The sequence below is a fragment of the Lissotriton vulgaris genome, chromosome 5 (assembly GCF_964263255.1).
Source record: "Lissotriton vulgaris chromosome 5, aLisVul1.2, whole genome shotgun sequence".
Lineage (NCBI taxonomy): Eukaryota > Metazoa > Chordata > Amphibia > Caudata > Salamandridae > Lissotriton > Lissotriton vulgaris.
The window spans coordinates 1,289,431,078-1,289,451,045 of NC_141693.1; the positions used below are offsets into that span (position 1 = coordinate 1,289,431,078).

Here is a 19,968-nt window from a genome sequence, read left to right on the forward strand (position 1 = left end):
TGCAAAGTTCCGTTTGTTGAGCTGTGTCCAAGGTCTCCACTTGATCCCTTTAATTCTCCTTGCTGTGGATGTCTTCATGATCCAGTCTATGGCTAGCAGGAAGAGAAAAGGTGAGAGCAAACAACCCTGGTGGACTGCGGTCCTCACTTCAAAGGATTCAGTGAGTTGTGTTCCATGAATTATCTTGCAGGTCATTCCCTCGTAAGAGTTCCTGATGATTCTTATGAATTTATCTGGCACACAGTAATGGCGAAATCCAAAGGTTCTCTCTTTCCACGCTGTCAAATGCATTCTCATAGTTGATGAAATTGACATAGAGGGGGGCGTTCCATTCCATCGACTGCTCAATGATGATGCACACTGTTGCAATCTGGTTTGTGCAGGATCTATCTTTCCGAAGCAAGCTTTCTGTTCTCTTAACTGAGCATCGTCTTGTTCCTTCATCCTGTTCAGGATGACTCGGTTGAACTCTTTCCCTGGGGTTGATAGAGGAGTTATACTGCTGCAGTTTGCGTTGTTACTCAGGTCACCTTTCTTGGGGATCGTGATTAGATAGCCCTCTTTCCAGTCTAATGGCACCTTTTCCTCTTCCCAGATCCTTACAAACATGGGGTAAAACATGTCTACTGATGTTTCAATGTCTGCCTTCAGTGTATCTGCTGGAATTTTGTGAGGTTCTGCTGCCTTCCCATTTCTCAGATGTTGGATGGTTTGCTGTATTTCGTCCATGGTTGGTCTGCTGCAGTTGATTGGAAAGTCTCTGTCAGCTGGATGTATGTCTGGTTGAGACTGCAGCACAGGATAATGAAAAATGGGGAAAAATGCATAACGATTTAACGTATACTCTGCTGTTGGCATGCAGCTCTTTAATTAGATCACTGTGCTATATTAGGATTGTAATTTATGAACGCAAGTTACAAAAGCATCTCTGTGACAAAAGCAGTGACACACTGAGTTACCTACATAAAATACAATTATGTGATCTGCATGGTACACGTTCTTTGTTACAGGCATATTAACCTTTTTGTGCTACTTTATGATAAGTCTGTGGCGTAAAAGCCAGAGCTGCTGACTTTAGAACTGAGGAACAAGGTTCGAATCTCAGTGTACGCTTAACATGCCGTGACTCTGGCAAATTCACTTTGTTTCCCCGTGTCTACAAAAATGATTGTGTAATGTAACTTGTGCTCATGTAAAGTACTCCAGCACCTTCAGGTCAAGTTCATCCTCTATAAACTGAAAAAAATTGGTCAAAACTGCCACTAGTAAATTTCAATCTCTCTCCAGAAGGAAAATTAATCAGCAGAGTTATCTTGACATTTTTGTTGTTGCCTGAAAACTGCTGTACCTACAAGTAACTCTGCAGCAGGTGTTTTTAAACCTAAAATTATATCTAAACACAGTTCCCACCTTACTCTGGTCAGCGCCAGGTGCGGCTGCCCTTGTTCCATGGTCGCAGCCCTGGTTGGAATAAGGCAACAAAATTGCTTTAAATTTTAGCATATCCCACATTTGCACCCAAAAAAGTAACCTTGCAAAAAGCAAAAAAAGTTAAAACAAATGATTACTTTGAGAAAAAGAAACAGATTTAGATGGGAACACAATTCGTGAAAAAATGAAATTCAGTCACGGAAAAACAAATGTAATTGTTGCAAAAGCAAATGTAATAGTAAAACAAAAATGGAGTGGTTCACTAATCCAGTAGAGGAAACTAACCCAAATTGTAACATCTTCAGTCAGTGGATGTTCTTATTTTTTTCAATCCAAAATTTGCACAATACACATTTCATCCATTACTAATGATCATCTTAAAGTCTCATTTGCAAATGACTGAGACATTACGGGCTAAAAATAGGTTTATAATGCTTTCCATTTTTGTGTTATTCTTTTCCTTCTTGTATTTCTTTTTTGCCCATTTACTTTGCAACGACCAAATCACGACTGCATTTTCACATATTTATTTAGGAGTTTTCAGAACATCACTTACCGCTTTACAGTCACTTCGGTGTATCCAGGTACATAGAGGAGGGGGCATTGTGCAAAGAACAATGGCAGTTAGAATCTAACCCGGAATGTAGAGTACTGCATATCTGGCATTCTCCACTCACTAATTCCAGTTTGTCAGTACACTTCGGAGGAGTTTCCTGAATCAAAGGAGTTTGGTTCGGTCATTAGACAAGCATGCAGAAAACACCAGCATTCGGGACCCAGTCTCACTGGCAGCTGTGTTTTTCCTATTTTGATTGCATTCTGGGGGATCAAATGATAGGTAGTTGAACACATATTCTTGGTGGGGATGTTAAGCAATAGCAGTGCTAGTTTTGTAGGTTGGTAGCTCCATGTTATAATCAGGGCCGGACTGGCCATAGTGGGCACCGGGTGTTTTCCCGTTGAGCCAGAAGGGTGGGTGTCGGTTTTCTTTCAGTGGACGGTTTTGCAACAGGGCTGTAATATCGACCCCCTATAACAAAAGCAGCAGCAGTGTTTCCCACCAGCCCCTTCACCCCCCAGGGGCGGTCCAACTTAATTGCCAGGGCTGGTTTGCGTTCTCATTTCGGCCTTGAATATAATAGGTCTGTGCATGACACAGAACATCCTGATTTTGATTCTAGCCTTCACCGGAACGCGCCAGAAAAGTCTGAGCTGGCTTCACATTACTGAAACTCATCCCGGTCACCTGATTTCAAAGTCTTTGTAGACTGTGATTTTTCTCATGTGCTTGTACAGTCGCCCATGCGGCCACAACCGGGTCTCCCATTAGCTCAACCCCGTGACAAGTTTGCAGGAGCTGGAGTGTCTTCTGGAGCATGGACGGTTGCATAATCATGCTCTTTACATCTGCTTGGAGTTTGTTTGTGCAGAGAATGACTCATGGTTCTTCACTGTTTGTGAGGTGTCATGTGTTGGCCACATATTTATTGTCAGTATTTTGTGTGAAACTAAATCTTTCTGCAAGGAAAATCATAGCCAGAATATTGACTAACTTAATATCATGATGGTAAGTATATGTAGGTAAGTATTGCTTTACTGTCCATAATTCCACATCTGCCCACCTTGATGATCTTCAATATGTCAATATAAGTCAATGTGGAGTTAAGAATGGAAAATCTATGCTGAACTAATGTTACAATATTTTTCTAGGACAATCTTTAATACTCAGTATTCTGTTAGAATAACTTCTGCAGAGTTTTTTGGAGAGGGACTTTGAGGAGGCAGTTGAATAAAAGCCATTTCCCTAATTTTCTCTGCCCTGCAGTCTAAAAATTCTTCTGTTTCCTCCAGTGTTTCATTTTGGATATGTTGCTCTGTGCCCTTTGATTATGCCATGGAATCTCACACCTTATGGCAGAATCGCCTTTGTAGATCTGGCATAGGGACAGCTTTACCCGCCTCATCAGCCCTATGTGATAAAATAAAATTCATAAATAAAAAACTACGCACGTGTATACATACATAGTGGAACTTTTGGGTCAGCCCTCTTCATCCATTGGTCTATTCAACTGTCATTCTCGTTTTACTTCACCCCACTACAGCATTTGGCCCTTTCTCTATGTATGTGCTAGCATTTTGCCAGATCAAATGTGCGCATCTGCCTAAAACCTCTTGCATTTCAGGTACAGGTCTGGTGGACCAATACATTATTTTACAAATGTTTTAAGATTTTCATTGTTTTCATTTTCTTTGTGCCAGTAAGAATCATATTTTCCTCTGGTGTGCGTTAAAACAAAACAAAAAATGCATTATTTCGCTATTGTCAGTCCCCCATTATGCTAGGAAGCATGGCACTGTTTTATTTATTGATATTATATGCGATGGTTAATTCAGTTGTTACCTAAAATTTTGGAGGCATCATGTTTTTTTCTTTTGTGTTTGTGGTATATGATTGCATTTAAAATTGGTAAAACGAAAAATTAACTATCATACCCGTTTGTAAGGCCAGGCCTATTGACTTTGTAATCATGTGATAAAGGGCCTCCGAGTCTCCCATGTCCCACAGATATTCATTGGCATTAGCTGAATAGGGCCCCCATGAAGGTTTGGAAGCCCCTGAAGGGCTGGGGGGGGATACCCTGCTGAGGCTGCAGGGGCCAGCGAAACACCCCTGCCCACCCCTTTTGTTACCTTCTCCATTGCTATGGCATTGTGTTCAGCTGCCTTGTTTTGCTAAATCTTTAGGATGAAATTTGTCTAACATTTAACTTTGCAAAATTTATAATGATACAAATGTCTTATTACATACTGGTAATTTTCATTACTCTTGGTCCTATCGTCCTCGTTTCATTCATCACTAAAGAAATATTACCATCTCCTATGCAGCAAAAGAACAGAGAAATGCATGTAGGTAATCTTCTCCCCCTCCTGCTGGAACCTAAATAGGCAATATCTACCCAGTATTCAGTCTGAACTTTAAAGCCATCCATATGAAGGCCGACAATCAGGGATGGAGGAATGGGCGTGAAGAATTGGACTAGAGCAATGAAACCATAGGTAATGAAGATTACCAGAAATAAGGAGACATTACACTTAGGTCCCCTTGTCCTGGTCCCCCTTGTCTTTGTCCCCCTAATCAATAATGAGGGATACCCAAACTGTGCTCTCCGGCATTCATATGGCAGGCAAAGAGAAAAAAAATCATACACAGAGGCCACTATAAGATTTCAACACCTCATAGTGATTTATTCGGTACACATAATAGTCAGAAGTTAAGAAAAGGCAGACAAAAAAATGCCAAACCAAGATTATCAGAATCACACAAAACATACTGCAAGCGTTAATGCTTCACAAAAGTGTTCATAGCCGCCCGAGTTGCTGTCCAACAGATTTCCGTAATGGAAATGCCCTTCAACTCAGCCCAGGTGGCAGCAACCCTCCTGGTGGATCTACCCTGAATTCCTACCAGAGAAGAGAAGACCAGACAAAGAATAGGTTAGAGAAATCAATTGCTTTGTTCACCTACTGATGGATAAAGAGAAATCATTATCACCGTTTGTTAAGGCTCCTAAGGACACAAAGAGTCTGTCTTATGAAGAAAAAAACAAGTCCTATCCAGATAACCCAAAGTGCCCTCTTAACATCCAAGAGGGACCACTGAACATTTGATTCAGAACACCTTTCCACATTCAAGGCTGAAAGAATAACCTCCTGGGATTTGTGAAACTGGGAAAACACTTTAGGAACAAATGAATATTGCAGACAAAGAACAACTTCATCATCAAAAAAAGACAAAAAAGGTTCTCTCTCCATAAGAGCCCCAGCTCTCCAGTTCTTCTAGCCAAAGTTATTGCAACCAGAAAAAAACACTTTGAAAGTCAAGAATTTGATATCATCTGTCTCCAATGGCTTAAAGGGGTGGGAAACCAATGCCCTTAGGACCAGAGTGAGATCGCATTAGGGAAACACAGTTTAATCATAGTTCTGGCCAAAGAATAACTTCACCGCAAGCTACAAACCAAAACCTCTGCATCTGACAAATTTCCCTAAGGAGACCTGAATGCCTGAATTGCTGCCCATTGGGCCCTCAAGGTAGAGAGTGACAAACTCTTCTTGAAACCTTCCCACAGAAACTTCAAAACATCATTTAAATGACAATCCAGAGGAGAACTATGTAAAGGCAAGAACCACTTATGAAAACTGTCCCAACGTCCTTCATAAGACTTCAAAGTAGAAGCTTTATATGACTGCTTAATCACTACTACAAATGCTGGGATAACCCCCTGTACTGCAATCCCCTTCTATTCAACTTCCAGACTGAGAGCCGAAGTATCTGAAGAGACAGGAAAGGAGTTGCCCTGAGAGGAAAAAACTGGATTCAACCAATGGTCCTGGATCACTAGACACCTGGGCATAGAAAACCAGGAGCATCTGGGCCAAAATGGGACCACCACTATCATCATCCTCTGCTTTCGCAACAACCTTTTCAACAACAAGGGAATGAGAGGAATTGGATGGAATGCATACAACGGTAGATCCGGCCAAGGCATAGACAGGACATCCACTCCCCATGCCCCTACTTGTGCGCTCCGTGAACAAAACCTGGGCACCTGTGCATTGTGGAGGGAAGCAAAGAGGTCTTGGAAAGGTACACTAAACTTCTTGCACAGCTGACGAAATACCCTCTTGGCCAACAAAAGTTCCTGGTAGGAAGGGATCACATGACTTAGGGAATCCGTTACTCTGTTGTCCCACCTTTCTGATATGTACTGCAACCAGAGATTGCAAATGTAGCTATCCCCATTGAAGTTTATTGGTAAGCATAGCATTCAAGGAACTGGAACGGGTGCTCACCTCATTGTTCAGATATGCCACAGTCACCAGGTTGTCTGACCTGACCACCAGGTTGCAGCCGGTATGTTGTTGAAACCCCGTTACAGCTTTGTACGCCGCCATGAGTTCCCTCCAATTGGAGGAGCGTCTGCTCTTCTGTAGAGACCACCTCTATTGCAGTGAACAGACTCCCAGAGTGCCTCCCGAACCAAATGAATCTGTCATGAGCATTAGTCATGAGAACCTTCAGTGGTTCTTGCTGAAATGCCCCCCATCCCCCAATGGAAAGGCAATCAGTCCACCACTGTAGTTCCTTGATTGCCCGTGTTACCAGTACCAGAACATTGACGTCCCCTGACTTCATGTCCCAAAAGGAATGCAGATGATACCACAGGGGGCGAAGATGAAAGTGATCCCAGGGAACTATGAAGACTACCGCTGCCATATGCCCCAGGAGCTTCAACAATGGATGTACTGCCAGGGATAGAGAACTCATCGCCCTCAGGATAAGGGACCTCAAGACTCCCGCCTTTGCTTTCAGCAGAAAAACTCGGTTGATATCCATGCAGAACCTGGCCTCAATGAAAATGAGTTCCTCTGAAGGGGTCAACTCACACTTTCTCTTATTGATACAAAATCCATGATCCTGGATCTGAAAGCACACCAAGGCCAGATCCTTTAACAATTGCCTTTTCATGGAGTGTTCAGAAGACAGTCGTTAAGATAAGGATACAGGTGAATTCCCTGCAGGTGACACAAGGCCACTAGAGGAGCCACCGTCTTCATGAACACTAGGACGCTGTTTTCAGCCCGAAAGCCAACACTTAAATTAGAAATCTTTCCTCTGATTCAAAAACTGAGACATGATAGAAGGCATCCTTCAGATCCAGCATACACATGAAATGCAGTTTGATCACTAATGGAATAATTCTCTGAAGGGTTTCCATTTTGAAAGGCAGAGTTTTCACAACCCCTCGGTCACCTTCTACGCCATGAAGACTATGCCTGAGGAATTTCTGTAATTGCTTGCTTCTGAAGAAGGGACTTGATTCTTTGAGAAAGTGCCAGCCTCTTTTCCTTATTGGAAGGCCAAGTAGTTCGTCTCATCACTGAGAGGCAAATTCACTCTTGTATCCCTCTGTTATTATATCCAAAACGCAAGCGTCGGAAGGAGATGCCTGCGACACCTGAAGAGAGTGCCGGATTCTGCCACCGACTAAAAATTAGTTTTGGGGGAGATTTTGCCTTCTCATCTTCTCCTCTTTTGAACTGATATCTCCCTTGAGAGTGATGAGGTTGACTCCGAGAGGGCTGTCGAAAGAAGACTTTGTTTTAAAAGTCAGTTTATCCGAAGAAGGTTGTTTTAATGAAGAGGAATTCTTGTTCTCTTTGAACTATTTGTTGAGCTTATCCTCAATTTCAGCCCCAAACATTTGGTTACCATGAAAAGGTATACGTATTGCGGATGCTTTTTGAGATGAGTCTGCCTTTTAATACCAAATTCCTCCTTGCAGCAACACCAGCCCCCCCCCCCCCCCCCGCAGAGAGGGCTGAAGCTTTTACAACATCAAAGGAAATGTCCGACATGTATTCCTCCCATCGTTCAATGTGTTCCAAGACACTAGAACAATCTGAGGAGTCATCCAGAGATAAAGAACGTTCAGGTCAGAGATGAAAGACTGTGTCACATAAGGCCCTTATATGCCAGCCCTCAGTGCCAAATGTGAACCAGAATTCTCCTTCTTCAATGCTGCATCAATCTTTTTATCAGAGGACTCTTTAGTGACTGTATCTTCTGACAAATAAGTTCTTCCTACAAGGCTAGCAACAAAGGAATCAATAGGAATGAAGTCTGGCATATTCTGCTGCATATCATGGAGGGGATATCATTTTGCGGAGGAGCTCTATCAACAGAAACACTGGGATCCAGCTGCTTAGCCCAGCGAGCAGATAACACCACAGTCTCTGAATAATCCAAAAAGCACCAGCTCACACAGCCACATAAATCTGCTATGCGGAATAGAGACATCTAATTCATGGCCACCGAAAAGCCTGCCCACCATGAGCTGTGGTACCTGGAACTAGAAAGGCTCAATGGCGCCTACCCCCACTCCCTCCTTTCAATGCTGGCCGTATTTCCCTCCAAGTCCTACAGGCAGGGAGATAATCAGGCCGGTCCCCCTGCCCTGCGGAAAAATCGGCATGCAAAATAACTGCAGCTTTAGACCGCAGGAGCCACCCTCAACTTCTTTGTCCTTCACATCACTGTTGGAGAAAGAAAAAAGAACAGACTGAATGCTGGGTAGGTATTGCCTATATAGGTCCCGGCAGAAGGGGAGGGACATTACATACCAGCATTCCTCTGTTCTTTTTTCTATATAGGAAATGGTAATATCTCATTAGTGATGGCGGGGATGAAGATAAGGGGCATAATAGCAAGTGATTTTTTTTACTCCCACCAGAAGATTAACTTGTATGAATTTCTCATGTGTTTCCTGAGGTCTAGTCCATGCACTGTATCTTCTACACACCTACTTCATGCCTCTATTGGCGTGCGCTCTCCTCCCAGAAAATATAATCTTGTCAGACACTGTCAGACGAATATTATCTGTTGCAACGCATGCCAAAACCATGCGTGGCTTAATAACGAAGTCCATACCACGACTGTGTTATTACAATGACTTGCTTTAGGGAAGCACTGGAGTTTGGAATAGTTTAAATTACTATTCCAACTCCAGTCGGTGTATCAGTAGGGTAGGTGTTGGACTTAAAATCCAACACCAGTCCAACACCGCATTCCCTAAAGCAAGTCGTTGTAATGACTTGCATTGTAATGGAACTTGTGGTAACGTTGCAGTCGTGGTTCTGATTGTGTTGTAAAGGCACTACGATGTAATGCATCTACAACACAACGTACAACATAATGTAACTCTCTACCTTGAGGGCCCATTGGGCCCTCAAGGTAGAGAGTGACAAACTCTTCTTGAAACCTTCCCACAGAAACTGCAGAACATCATTTAAATGACAATCCAGAGGAGAACTATGTAAATGTCTGCGTTGAAATAGATGGTTCCCCCAATCGATGACTGAAAGGCTATATCATTGCACACGGATGATAACGTTTGAGTACAGCTATTGGTACTGGATTACGTTTATTGTAGTATGTACATTATTTTATCCTTTTAAAGCTGTCAAAAAGTCAATACAGTGTAGTTTGCAGAATAGGTACACTATTGTGCGTACACAAAACCAAAGATGGAGATAGAGGAAATAGGAACTGACATTTGTACATCTCTGTTGACCTGAAAAGATGCGGAGAGATGATTTTAAAATGTACTTAATATTGTGAAATAAGAGGCTGCACAGACAAATATATGTAGAGTGATTAAAAAAAATCACAGCACATTGGAACAAAATGGTTGAAGACAGCATTTAGCATAGCAAGTTAGGCATAGTAGGGTCAACAAAATGAGACTCAGAAGCTCCCGAGAGCATTTTTTTTATTTACTGGTCTTTTGTACCGCTGTATTGGACACCCACTTGTTCTAGTTGCAGTCCTCATCTTCCATGTTTAGTTATGCATGTTGAGTTTTAACCCTCTGAAGAAAGGTAGTATGCCGACATTTCCTTCGCTTCCTCTTGATGGCCGCAGAGACGTGTGGAACGGTTTCTTCAGCTGCTGGCCCACATCTGCTGCACAGATTGGGGTTTTCCACAAACAGTGGACGTGATGTTCTCTCTGCATCCTGCTGTGTCGTGGGGGTTTAGGTCAAACCTATATCTGAGCTCTTTAATGACGCGGCACAGCTTCATTGCCAATTGGACTATTGAGAATGGAAAAAGTAACATGAGGCAGAAATGAACGGGTCTGATTTAGACTCAGCTGTTGCTATAGTGAGTGTGTGTGTATAGCCTGTGTATATGTTTTATATATACACACAAATATATATTCCTGCTCAATATGTAGACAATGTCAAAGGGAGTACAAGTCACTCACTCCCAGATTATCCTTGTGTGGGTGTGTGTGGGACATGCAATCTCACACTGAACCTGATCTGTTTCACACACATACGTTTTCAAATGAGTCTACAAGCTCTTCAAAATCTGTCATAACAAGACTATAACATTTATATCAAAATAGTCCTCTAGAACGGAAGGTTGAATTATCTTCTCCCTTGTACGTGCACACCACCACCACGAGGATCCCTGCTTTCTTTTTAGCCGTCTTTCTCCTTTTCTTTCTCTTGCTCTTTCTCCTTCCCCAAAGTAGACCCTAAACTACAGAAATGCCGGATTCTATTTAGCCCTCTACTTGCCAATGTTGTATTGAGGATCTCTGGACATAAGAGACGCTTGATAGAACACCATGGTTGCACTTTCCATAAATAAAGCTTTGGCTATTTTTGAACATTTTGAAAAGTCACCCTTAAAACATGTTCCTTTCTAATGAAAAAGTGAGCCAAAGTAAGGAGTGGCCTAGAATTCATGAAAAAAAATCCACATCAAGCGCTTTGCAAGTTGGACCAACTCACACATTCTGGGCAAGTGCTTTTTCATATTACCACGTCCTTTCTCAGGAAATGTATATATTTTGCAGTATTTACACAACTTTCCAGCCTGAATATGCAAATCTCAAATAAGTATTACTTATGAACAGTGTTTTGGATAAGTAGTAATTACTAATTCCCATAAAATAGGTTGTGAAAACAAACTAGGGTTTACATCTCAAATTGGATGATCTAAATTCATCAAATGAAATTCAATTTCTTCCCAGCTGTTATGAAGCCGTACAATAGGAAGACCAAGGAATTAGGTGTCAATTGAAAATAAGTATTTGGATCTGGTAGTTTTCATATTAATGGTTAAGAAGAAACATCTCAACAGAAAAGAATCTGCCTTGTTTTTCAGCAAACTCTTATGAAATAGTCACCTGATCGCCACACCTTACCGTTTTTTAATGGCATACTGCTCTTCCCAAAAGTTGTCCCTCATTGTATATAAAATTATACGAAAGCATTCATTATAGAAGTTAACCACATTTTACACCCAGCAGATGGCAAGGCCTCTGCCGGGCTGTAGGTACTTCCCAGTACACATGGCAGGCTGGTACCAGTGAAGATTCCTGTGGGTAAGAAAAAAAAAGAATGGGAGATTCTGCTATTCACGGCTAGCAAACGGTCAGAATGCCGGTTTGGATTTATATTGGCCTGTGCATGTCTAGTCCCATTCCCCTTTGTACTTCCACCATGACCCTGTTATGCTTTGCCCATCCTATGCTGGGCAGTGTTAGATGCACTAGGTTTTGGAGGCGCCATTGACCCTGTTCAGCCTTAAGGACGGGTCCCCCAGTGGCCCCTCTACAGTGATGGGTGAGCAGCACATTGCCCCTTCCTCATTCTCTCAACTAAAACATTTCTCTGACAGCCAGGTGAAAATGATTGAGCAGACAGAAAAATGGCTATTTCATCCAATTTTATACCCACCTCAATGGAGGCAGATTACGTATTTAATCCATCATTGCCAAGAAAGTGCCACCGTGCGAAAGCACATACTACGAGGACTAGATTAATTTAGTAATTAGTTCATTTTGACCAAACAAATGGAATCAGAGTAGGTAAGTGAGATCTTTCCAGTTCTTGGTCAAGCGATGTTCCACTTTCTGGAGGCTATGGATCCTGATGGACCAGCCTGAAGGTACTTTGGGATTCCTCAACATTGTGTGGTTCTCTCCTAACCTCACGTTTTACTGGCGAATGAAAGCTGGAACTAGATCTGTGGTTGGCAAGTGTATTGACGTCAGTCGATGTTTAGGGCTCTGTGCAGGATACCATCTTTGAGGGAAGCATTAAAAAATCCAGGAGATATTTTGTCGGTGTAGTGAAGCAGTGTTTGAGGAACTCTTTAGGGCACAGTTTGGCTGTCAGGATCGAAGTCTGGATCGTGGAAGTAGTGAAGATCTTTAATAGTTGCTTCAGATGCTGTCAGTTTTCCATGATTGAGATACCAAGAAGCTACAGAGCGCTTCGCGGTAAAGTGATGTGATAAAATCCCAATGAATGAAGGCCAGCCGTCTTGTGATCCATTATCAGTGCTTTCATCTTCGCTTTGAACACACATCTTTCCTTGTCTGCTGATAATAGGTTATAGCAACACCAATGTTTTGACCCTCTGCTTAGAAAATGCGAGTGCATGTCATGTTTTGCAATTGCTGAACAGAATTAATCCATTCTACAGAGTTCCCGGCTCGCCCGCCCCTGGAGACTCTGCACCCATGGGGCTTGGAGTCGCTCCAGAACCCCCCCCCCCCCCCCCTTCCCCCTTCTGTGCCTTTTTTTCACAAATGTTGGCTTAAAAGCGAGCGCGGGGCAGAAACAACCGCGCTTTTGTTTGTATGTCCTGGGAATTACTTGTGAAACGTGTCCAGACTATTGCCATCACTTAATTTGCCAAAACCTATTTCTTTTCTTTCTTTTTAAATATATATTTTAAATGTATGTTTGTGTTTTAACAGGGGCTGAAGGCGGGTTGCCAACGCAACCTGATAATGCTCGTTTGCTGGTAGTTTACTGGCAGTGGACAGCGACTGGAGGGCCAAATAATGGATTTGCAAAAGAAGGGGCGAAGAGAGAACCGTAGAAAGAAGGTGCAGCCAGAGAGATGGGGGTAGAAATGAAAATACGGGCACAGAATAAAATGGTGGGAATTGCATGGAAATGTTAGAAAAGGATAGAAGGGATAGCAAGGGATGGAACAAAGGACAAACTAAGAAGCAAGGAGGGTAACTCTGCCAAAAATAATAGAGATGAGATTCTACATGAGGCTGAAAAAGTATACAAATAAGGCCCAGATCAGGATGCGAAAACGTTTTTACCCCACACAACACAAACACGGAGGGGCAGTATTCCTGCTGTTCCTTGTTTCTCTGCTGGTGGCCCCTACTCCTGAGGTGGGTGGCAGGCCCGCACCAGGACGAGTTCATCCATAGTCTACATTCTGCTCATGCACTGGGGAGCCCGCTATAGGGCACTTCTCAGTGCCAGAGGCAGAGACTGGAGCCCCATTCGCAAACACTGCTTACCTGGCTCCTGGCACTGCCAGTGGGCGCATGCACACCTCCTGGGTGGCACAAACCTGACATGTCAATTCATGACCTTTTTCCACGTTCCCCAAACTCTGTAATTGGATCATAAGGGTTTCATTAAATGGAGTCCATCATACACGTAGGACCCGCGCACCATTGCAAACTGGGGAATATCCACTTTTCCTTGTGAAGGCGCCAACTTGTTCGGATGTATGACGTGACAACGCATGCTTTTACCACGCATGCCTTTACAACACGGTTTTTAACAACGCATGCCTTTACAACGCATAGTGCTTTGGGGCGCTGGATAGTGAATAGTTTAATTTACTATTCCAACTCCAGTCCCCGTGGATAGTAGGGAAGGTGTTGGATAGTAAATTAAACCTATTCCCTCTCCTAGAGCGCCCCCCAGCGCAATGCGTTGTAATGGTTTGCGTTGTAAAAGTTGCGTCGTAAAGGCACTGCGTGGTAAAAGTTGCGTTGTAAAGGATGTTTCCCACTTGTTCTTCTCTTTCTCCGTGGTTACTCATGGGCACTGATATGACAAAAATAGGCTTGTCACGTTATGAGTTTAAGCTGCTTAGTGCTTGTTATGCTATGCATGATAAAGTGTGGCTGTGCCGGATCATGTTGAATCGGTTACTCGGTTTGCCATGCCACTGACCTCTTTCGTACCATGATACAACTTGATAACACTCAGGTATGTGCAAGTTACCCGCACTGGTCCATGGCCAACCTTACCCTAACATCTGGGAGGAGTTTGCCTTCGCTAGTTACACCTACCAGACATCGAGTTACTCTTTGTTAGGAATGTGGAGTGAGGGGGCATACACGCGTTTGAGTTTCAGCTTTTGTTGATTGAGGACAGAACTCTCTGCATAGGAGAGTTGTGGAACAATTTGTTGTAATCTGTTGTCCCACACTTGCTTTTCAAGTGGCTCGTTGTGAAAATGCATTTACCACATGACACAGGGATTGTTAACATCAACAGGCCCAGTTTTTGTATTGCACTCAGTGAGATCATCTGGCTTCTTGTGTTGACAGATGAGGGAATTGGAGCAGAGGCAGATTAAAGTGCTTGTCCAGCATTAACACTCTGGGCATCATAAGCTGATATAATGTCACATGGAATCATTGCATGTTTGAGGTTTTCTGTGCAATAAATTCACCACCACTTTCTCTATCCCGAGGCTCTCTACATCACTCTTCTCTCATCTTCCTTTCTTCTTTTATGCTGATGCCCCAGTCTCTCTTTCTTTTCCCTTTCTTTAATGCCACACACATTCTATGCGAATCCTGTAGCGCCTCATCTAGGATGGTGGAAAGGCTTCAAGTTCACAGAGACAGGAAGGGACCACTGATTGACAGCGATAGAAGTGGGGCTGGAGGGATGTGCTTGTCAAGGTAAAGAGGTCGCAGGAGTGACATTTAAAGGGACTGCCTGGTCAATCCGCTATCACAATAAGCAGGTCACCAGGCTGGTGTGATATGAGGGGTCAGCACAAAGTTGGAAACAAGAAGAGGAAGTGCAATGCCTGTGTGCCAAGTAGGAACCCATTTTAGGCTGCTAGGCAGTCGAATCCCCACCCTTTCCGTAAGTTATCTCCTAATATATTTTGAATTTTACCAACCAAAAATGTTTATTAACCAATTTTATTACACAAAACTAAAGATTAACAACTAGTAATGTTATTAAACAAAAATAGAAATTTGTTTCTTTGAGTTGAAAACCCAGTCAGGGGGAAGAAGAAGCAAAACTCTCCACCATGATGGAAAAAATCAGGAAAACTTTCCTAGAGAACCCTCACCCACCAGGGTTGCACCTTGGTGGCATGCTTCATCATTGGGGTTCATCCCGAACCGCTGCAGATCGAGACATGCTGCGACCAAACAGATACGCAGGAGTACTGTAAAAATAGCGTCTATGATGAAGACAGTAGTTGGTGAGGGGAGTGGGAGGGATGTGCTAACAGGTTAAAAATATCTGACTCGTAGGACTCTTACTATTCGCATGCAGGCTCCAGTTAGGCATAATTTGCAGAGGACGGCTTTGATGAAGGTGTAACTACAGGCCTCCCCCCCTCCCCCGGCACGACTATGACGCACTATTAAGGCATCTAAAATATATACGGAACAACGTTTACAGGCTTAACCAATCATATGTATGTTATGTGATTTGCGCATGGCATGCATAATTAACTGATCCTATATGAGGACAGCATGGAGTGACAGCAGTAGGAACAGGTTTCCTATCGGTCCTGAAGAAGAGCCATTAGGGGCAAGGCTCAAAACATGTTGATCACCATGAAGAGTTAAACTCATTACCATTACCGCTTCAAACAGCAACCCCCTGATTTTAATGATACCGATTAGAGGCAGGAATAAAGTAAGAGTCCTAATAGTCAGGCATCTTTTATCTGTTAGCACATCCCTCCCACTCCCCTCACCAAATACAGTCTTTATCATAGACGCTACATTTACAGTGTTTCCGCGTAGCCGTTTGGTCGCAGCATGCCTCGATCCGCAGCGGATCGAGATGAACCACAGTGATGAAGCATGCCACCAAGGGGTAACCGTGGTGGGTGAGGGTTCTTTAGGAAAAATAAAGTTTTCCTGATGTTTTTCATCACGGTGAAGAGTTTTGTTTCTTCTTTCCCCTGAGTGGGTTTTCCATTTGTTGAGTACATAGTTACAAGGAGGGTGAACCCAGTTTTTCCTCTTTCTCCCCCCCTATATTTTGGATACATTTCTTAGAATTGATTCATTTTTCGTATATATTGGAAACAATTTTAGAAATCTTGATTGTAATTTTCTTTCAAGATCAAATCAATATTATTTTGATCCGTTGTCACGCGGACTCTAAAAGGAGTGGGACCCATAGGCTGTGCCTACTTTCCTATTTGGTATTCAAGAACTGAGGAAGGAAGTATGTCAGGTGTGAGTGGGGCTGCTAGTAGGAGCAGGGTAATACAGTAGAGTTCCTTAATGGCAGACGGCTGGGGCAGTGTCAGTGCAGTAACCTGCAGGCCCTCTTTTTGCACAGGACTGCGCCAAACCTTGTTGACTTACTTTGTATCAGAGGGACCGCGCCCTCCCAGCCTTAGCAAACCTCTCAGTGATAGAGCCAAGATTTAAAAACCCAGTCCCAATACAAACCGAAAGCAAACACTAGCTAACATATGTTCCTTCTACAAGCGCAAAGTCACAAGATCACTACATGACAGCAGGACCCAACTTTTCAAATTCTGAACTTTCTTTTTCCATCCTGAGGTTCCGTGACAATTGTAAGTGGTGTTTTCGACTCGCACGAATATGGTCGAGTCTAGTATCTATGAACCGCAAATGACGAGTTTAGTAAGTGTGCGCAGTTTCGCTGTGCTAACTTAAACCGTTCGTTTGTTACGTGGGCTTTTCATCTGTACCCACGGGTTCCATCTTAGATACGGCATCCATTTTGTCTCTTGCCCTCAAGTAGTCAGCGAACGGACGCTGTCCGCTTCGCGACCCTGGGACTCCCAAGATATTTGCGGAAGACACATGTCCTTTGAAAGTGTCTTTATGACGAGGGGGTTGCTACTATAAGGCAGGTGGCGCCGCTCGAGGCTCATCTTGCCGCACGGACTTATTGTCTCAGCCGTGCATCTCATTAGGCACGTCCCTTTGATGCCTGTATCTCGTGCTTCCCGGCACCTCCCCTTTTACACCCTTTCCGATCTCCCCACTGTCTCCGTCTTCCTCTGCACCTGTCTTCGTTCCTGTTTCGATCCACTTTACTGCTGATTGGAATTTGCTAATGGTGGGAAGATGGGTTTTTACAGTTGGGAACCGCCAAATGTTTCCGCACTTATGTTCCGGACCTTGTATGTTTCAAAGCGACCAAAGCGACCCCTCTGGGAGCTAGATGTGGGAACTGAGTTGTAAACCTTTGTGTTCAATGTTAGCCTATGGGTAAAAACTGTATAAAAGGAGCGATCCACAAAACCAATTTGAAGCAGTCTCCCCAAGTTGCACGTGGTGTACTTGTCGTGACTTCTGTGTTCCCTGCAGTAAATAAACCTTGACTCTTTGACGCCGAAGGAAGTGTCCCGTGTCTCTGTGACTAGTACGCCGGAGCAGGTTACCCACGAAGGTTTCAGGTGTTGTGCCCTGGCACCGCTGGGTCCAAAAGAACCCAGTCCTTCAGTTGGCGCCCAACGTGGGGCTGCATCAGTGGTACCGGTCCAAGCCCGACGATCGTGAGGAACTTCGTGTGAAATCTCCGAGGGAAGGTGCACCCCGCTTCATCGATCCTGTTGTCGAAATAAGTGGCCCGAAGACTTTTCCCGCGAAGATTCCCGCCTCCTGACGGCTGCGACGGACTGCTGCCCTGACTGTAGACCTGTTTTGGCGCCTGGCGTAGACCTTGGTATAGCGAGACGATAGACGGGCCTTCCTGAGGACGCCATTGATCTTTGAGTTAAGTATTTGTGGGTCGCTCCCAGAATCCTTGGTTGTAGACACTTTAGCGAGTGTCTTTGTTGTAAACACTAGTGGTTTGTTGTTGTTGTACACGCTGTGTGAGTGTTTTTGTCGGTGACACTTTGCTAGCGTACTTTGTTGTTGTATTTGTTTGACGACTGCAGCCGCCAAAGACCGAGGGTTTTGTTCTTGCTGGGACTTGGTAAATCCCGTAACCCTTGAAGTTTGTGAAACCCGGCTAGTGAGCAAGATGCCTGGTCGCAGTACTTTGTTCAGTTGCTTTAGACCTTGTGGTGCGGATTCCCTGCTGGAGGACTCGTGTCCGATACCTCCGGTAGGAACTCCTACTTATGACTTATATAGCAAACATGGGCTAGGCCCGATTGCTTTTAACGATTATTGGATAAAATATACAAAGAAAGACGGCGATCTTCGTTGGCCACCTCATGGTAGCTTCGAAGCGTCGATCTTAGATAATTTGGAAATTAAGTTGTTCGAACGTAAATCTAGGCCGGCCATGTTTGATGCCTTTCGTTTGTGGCGCAAAGAAGCCCGACAGAAAGAGATCAGACAGAATAAACGTAGTGAGCGAGATAATGTTGCTACTATTGTAAAGAAAGCTGAGCAGTTTCAGCGTGATAAGGAGGATAAGGATAAGGAAGTGTTTGAGAGGCTACAGCGTATGACCATAGATAAATGCTATCCTGCTTTGCCTACGGAGTCGGATAAGAAGGAAGAGGCAGTTGAGGATCCTTTAATGTCCTATCTTATGAAGTCGCCACCTCCGTACGTACAGGGTACCGCAGCTCCTGTGGTCCCTGCCGTACCTGTTCTTCCACCTGTTATTCCTCCGCCTGTTCCTCAACCTGCACCTGTTCTTCCGACTGTTCCTGCTCCTGTGCCTGTTTCTATTCCTACTGCTCCTCCGCTTCCACATACTCCTGCTCACACTACTGCTCCTGTGTTGTTAACCCCTGTCGTTGCTAATGTCTCTACTCCTTCTCTTGTTAGTCCTGTGTCTTATTCTTGTCCCTCTACTCGTAACCGTAGTTCTCCTATTGCGGCTAGCTTCTTTCAGTCGCTCGGACCTGTTTTTGGGTCCGCTGGTTCTGATGGCCCACCGCAGAGGCGTAGTCAGCTTCCTGGTAATAGGGAACGCGCTGCGCTATACAATATGGCGATGAGTTGGATGGACAATCCGCAGAGAAATCCACCCCGTGTTGTTCTTGAAACGTTTAGTCAATTCAACATACCGACTCAGAGATATGTGTTTGACGAAATGTGTAAACTCCTACATGATCAGATAGCGGCCGTTGCGCCTGACGAGGTGCTGACCGCCCTGTCTAATCTTCGGCTTCAGTTCGCAACTGGACTGATAGTCGATACTAATGTCCGACGTGCTATCGAGCAGTTGCTGTCTTTCCGCCTCGCTCCCATTCCTCACGCACTGTTTGTAGAGGATCTCGAACGCCAACAAGCTGAGTCTGGCCAATATCCTATGCGTGAAGTTCCGCCGGTTTGGGTACCTGCTGATAATACCGATGTTAATAACCCAATAGCGGCACATTTCCAGAGAGTGTGGATACATCTCCCATGGAAACGATCGGAAGTGCTTCAGGTGAAACAAACTTTGCCCGATCCTCGCAAAAATCCTGCTGGGTATTATAAGGAATTGTCGCAGCTCGTGGATGCTACGGTCATGAATCTTGCCGATATCGACATGTTGTTTGGCAATGTCGTACCGCAACCGGTCTGGGCCAAGATTCGTCACCAAGATCACGCAAATGAATTAGGTGGTGATTGGAATGCCATTACAGCGGCAGACGCTGGACAAGCGGCTGCTACTAAACCCGATCAGTTGATTGAACTTCTTCCCCAGCGAATCATTACGTTAATGAAAACGCTTATGCCAGCTATGAAGGTAAATTGGGATAAGTTGTCAGCCTGTAAGCAGAAGAAAGATGAGAGTGTTTCAGACTTCTTTACGAGGTTTGAGGAAACATTCGTTGATCATAGTGGACAGGATATGGGTACTGAGGGTGGACAAAGGTTGTTTGTGGATAAATTTGTATCGAACTTATTGCCCGACTTGTGCAATAAATTGAAGAATTCAGAAAGTGCGTGGGCCGTTTCTACCTCAGCTCAGATTCTGGCTACGGCACAAT

At 44.0% G+C, this 19,968-nt stretch overlaps 1 protein-coding gene across 5 annotated transcripts in view; it reads left to right on the forward strand.

Moving 5' to 3' along the window:
- KIF21B (kinesin family member 21B) overlaps positions 1-19,968 on the forward strand; it is a 413,924-nt gene that overhangs the window by 94,201 nt on the left and 299,755 nt on the right. The gene's annotated exons all lie outside the window — the stretch shown is intronic.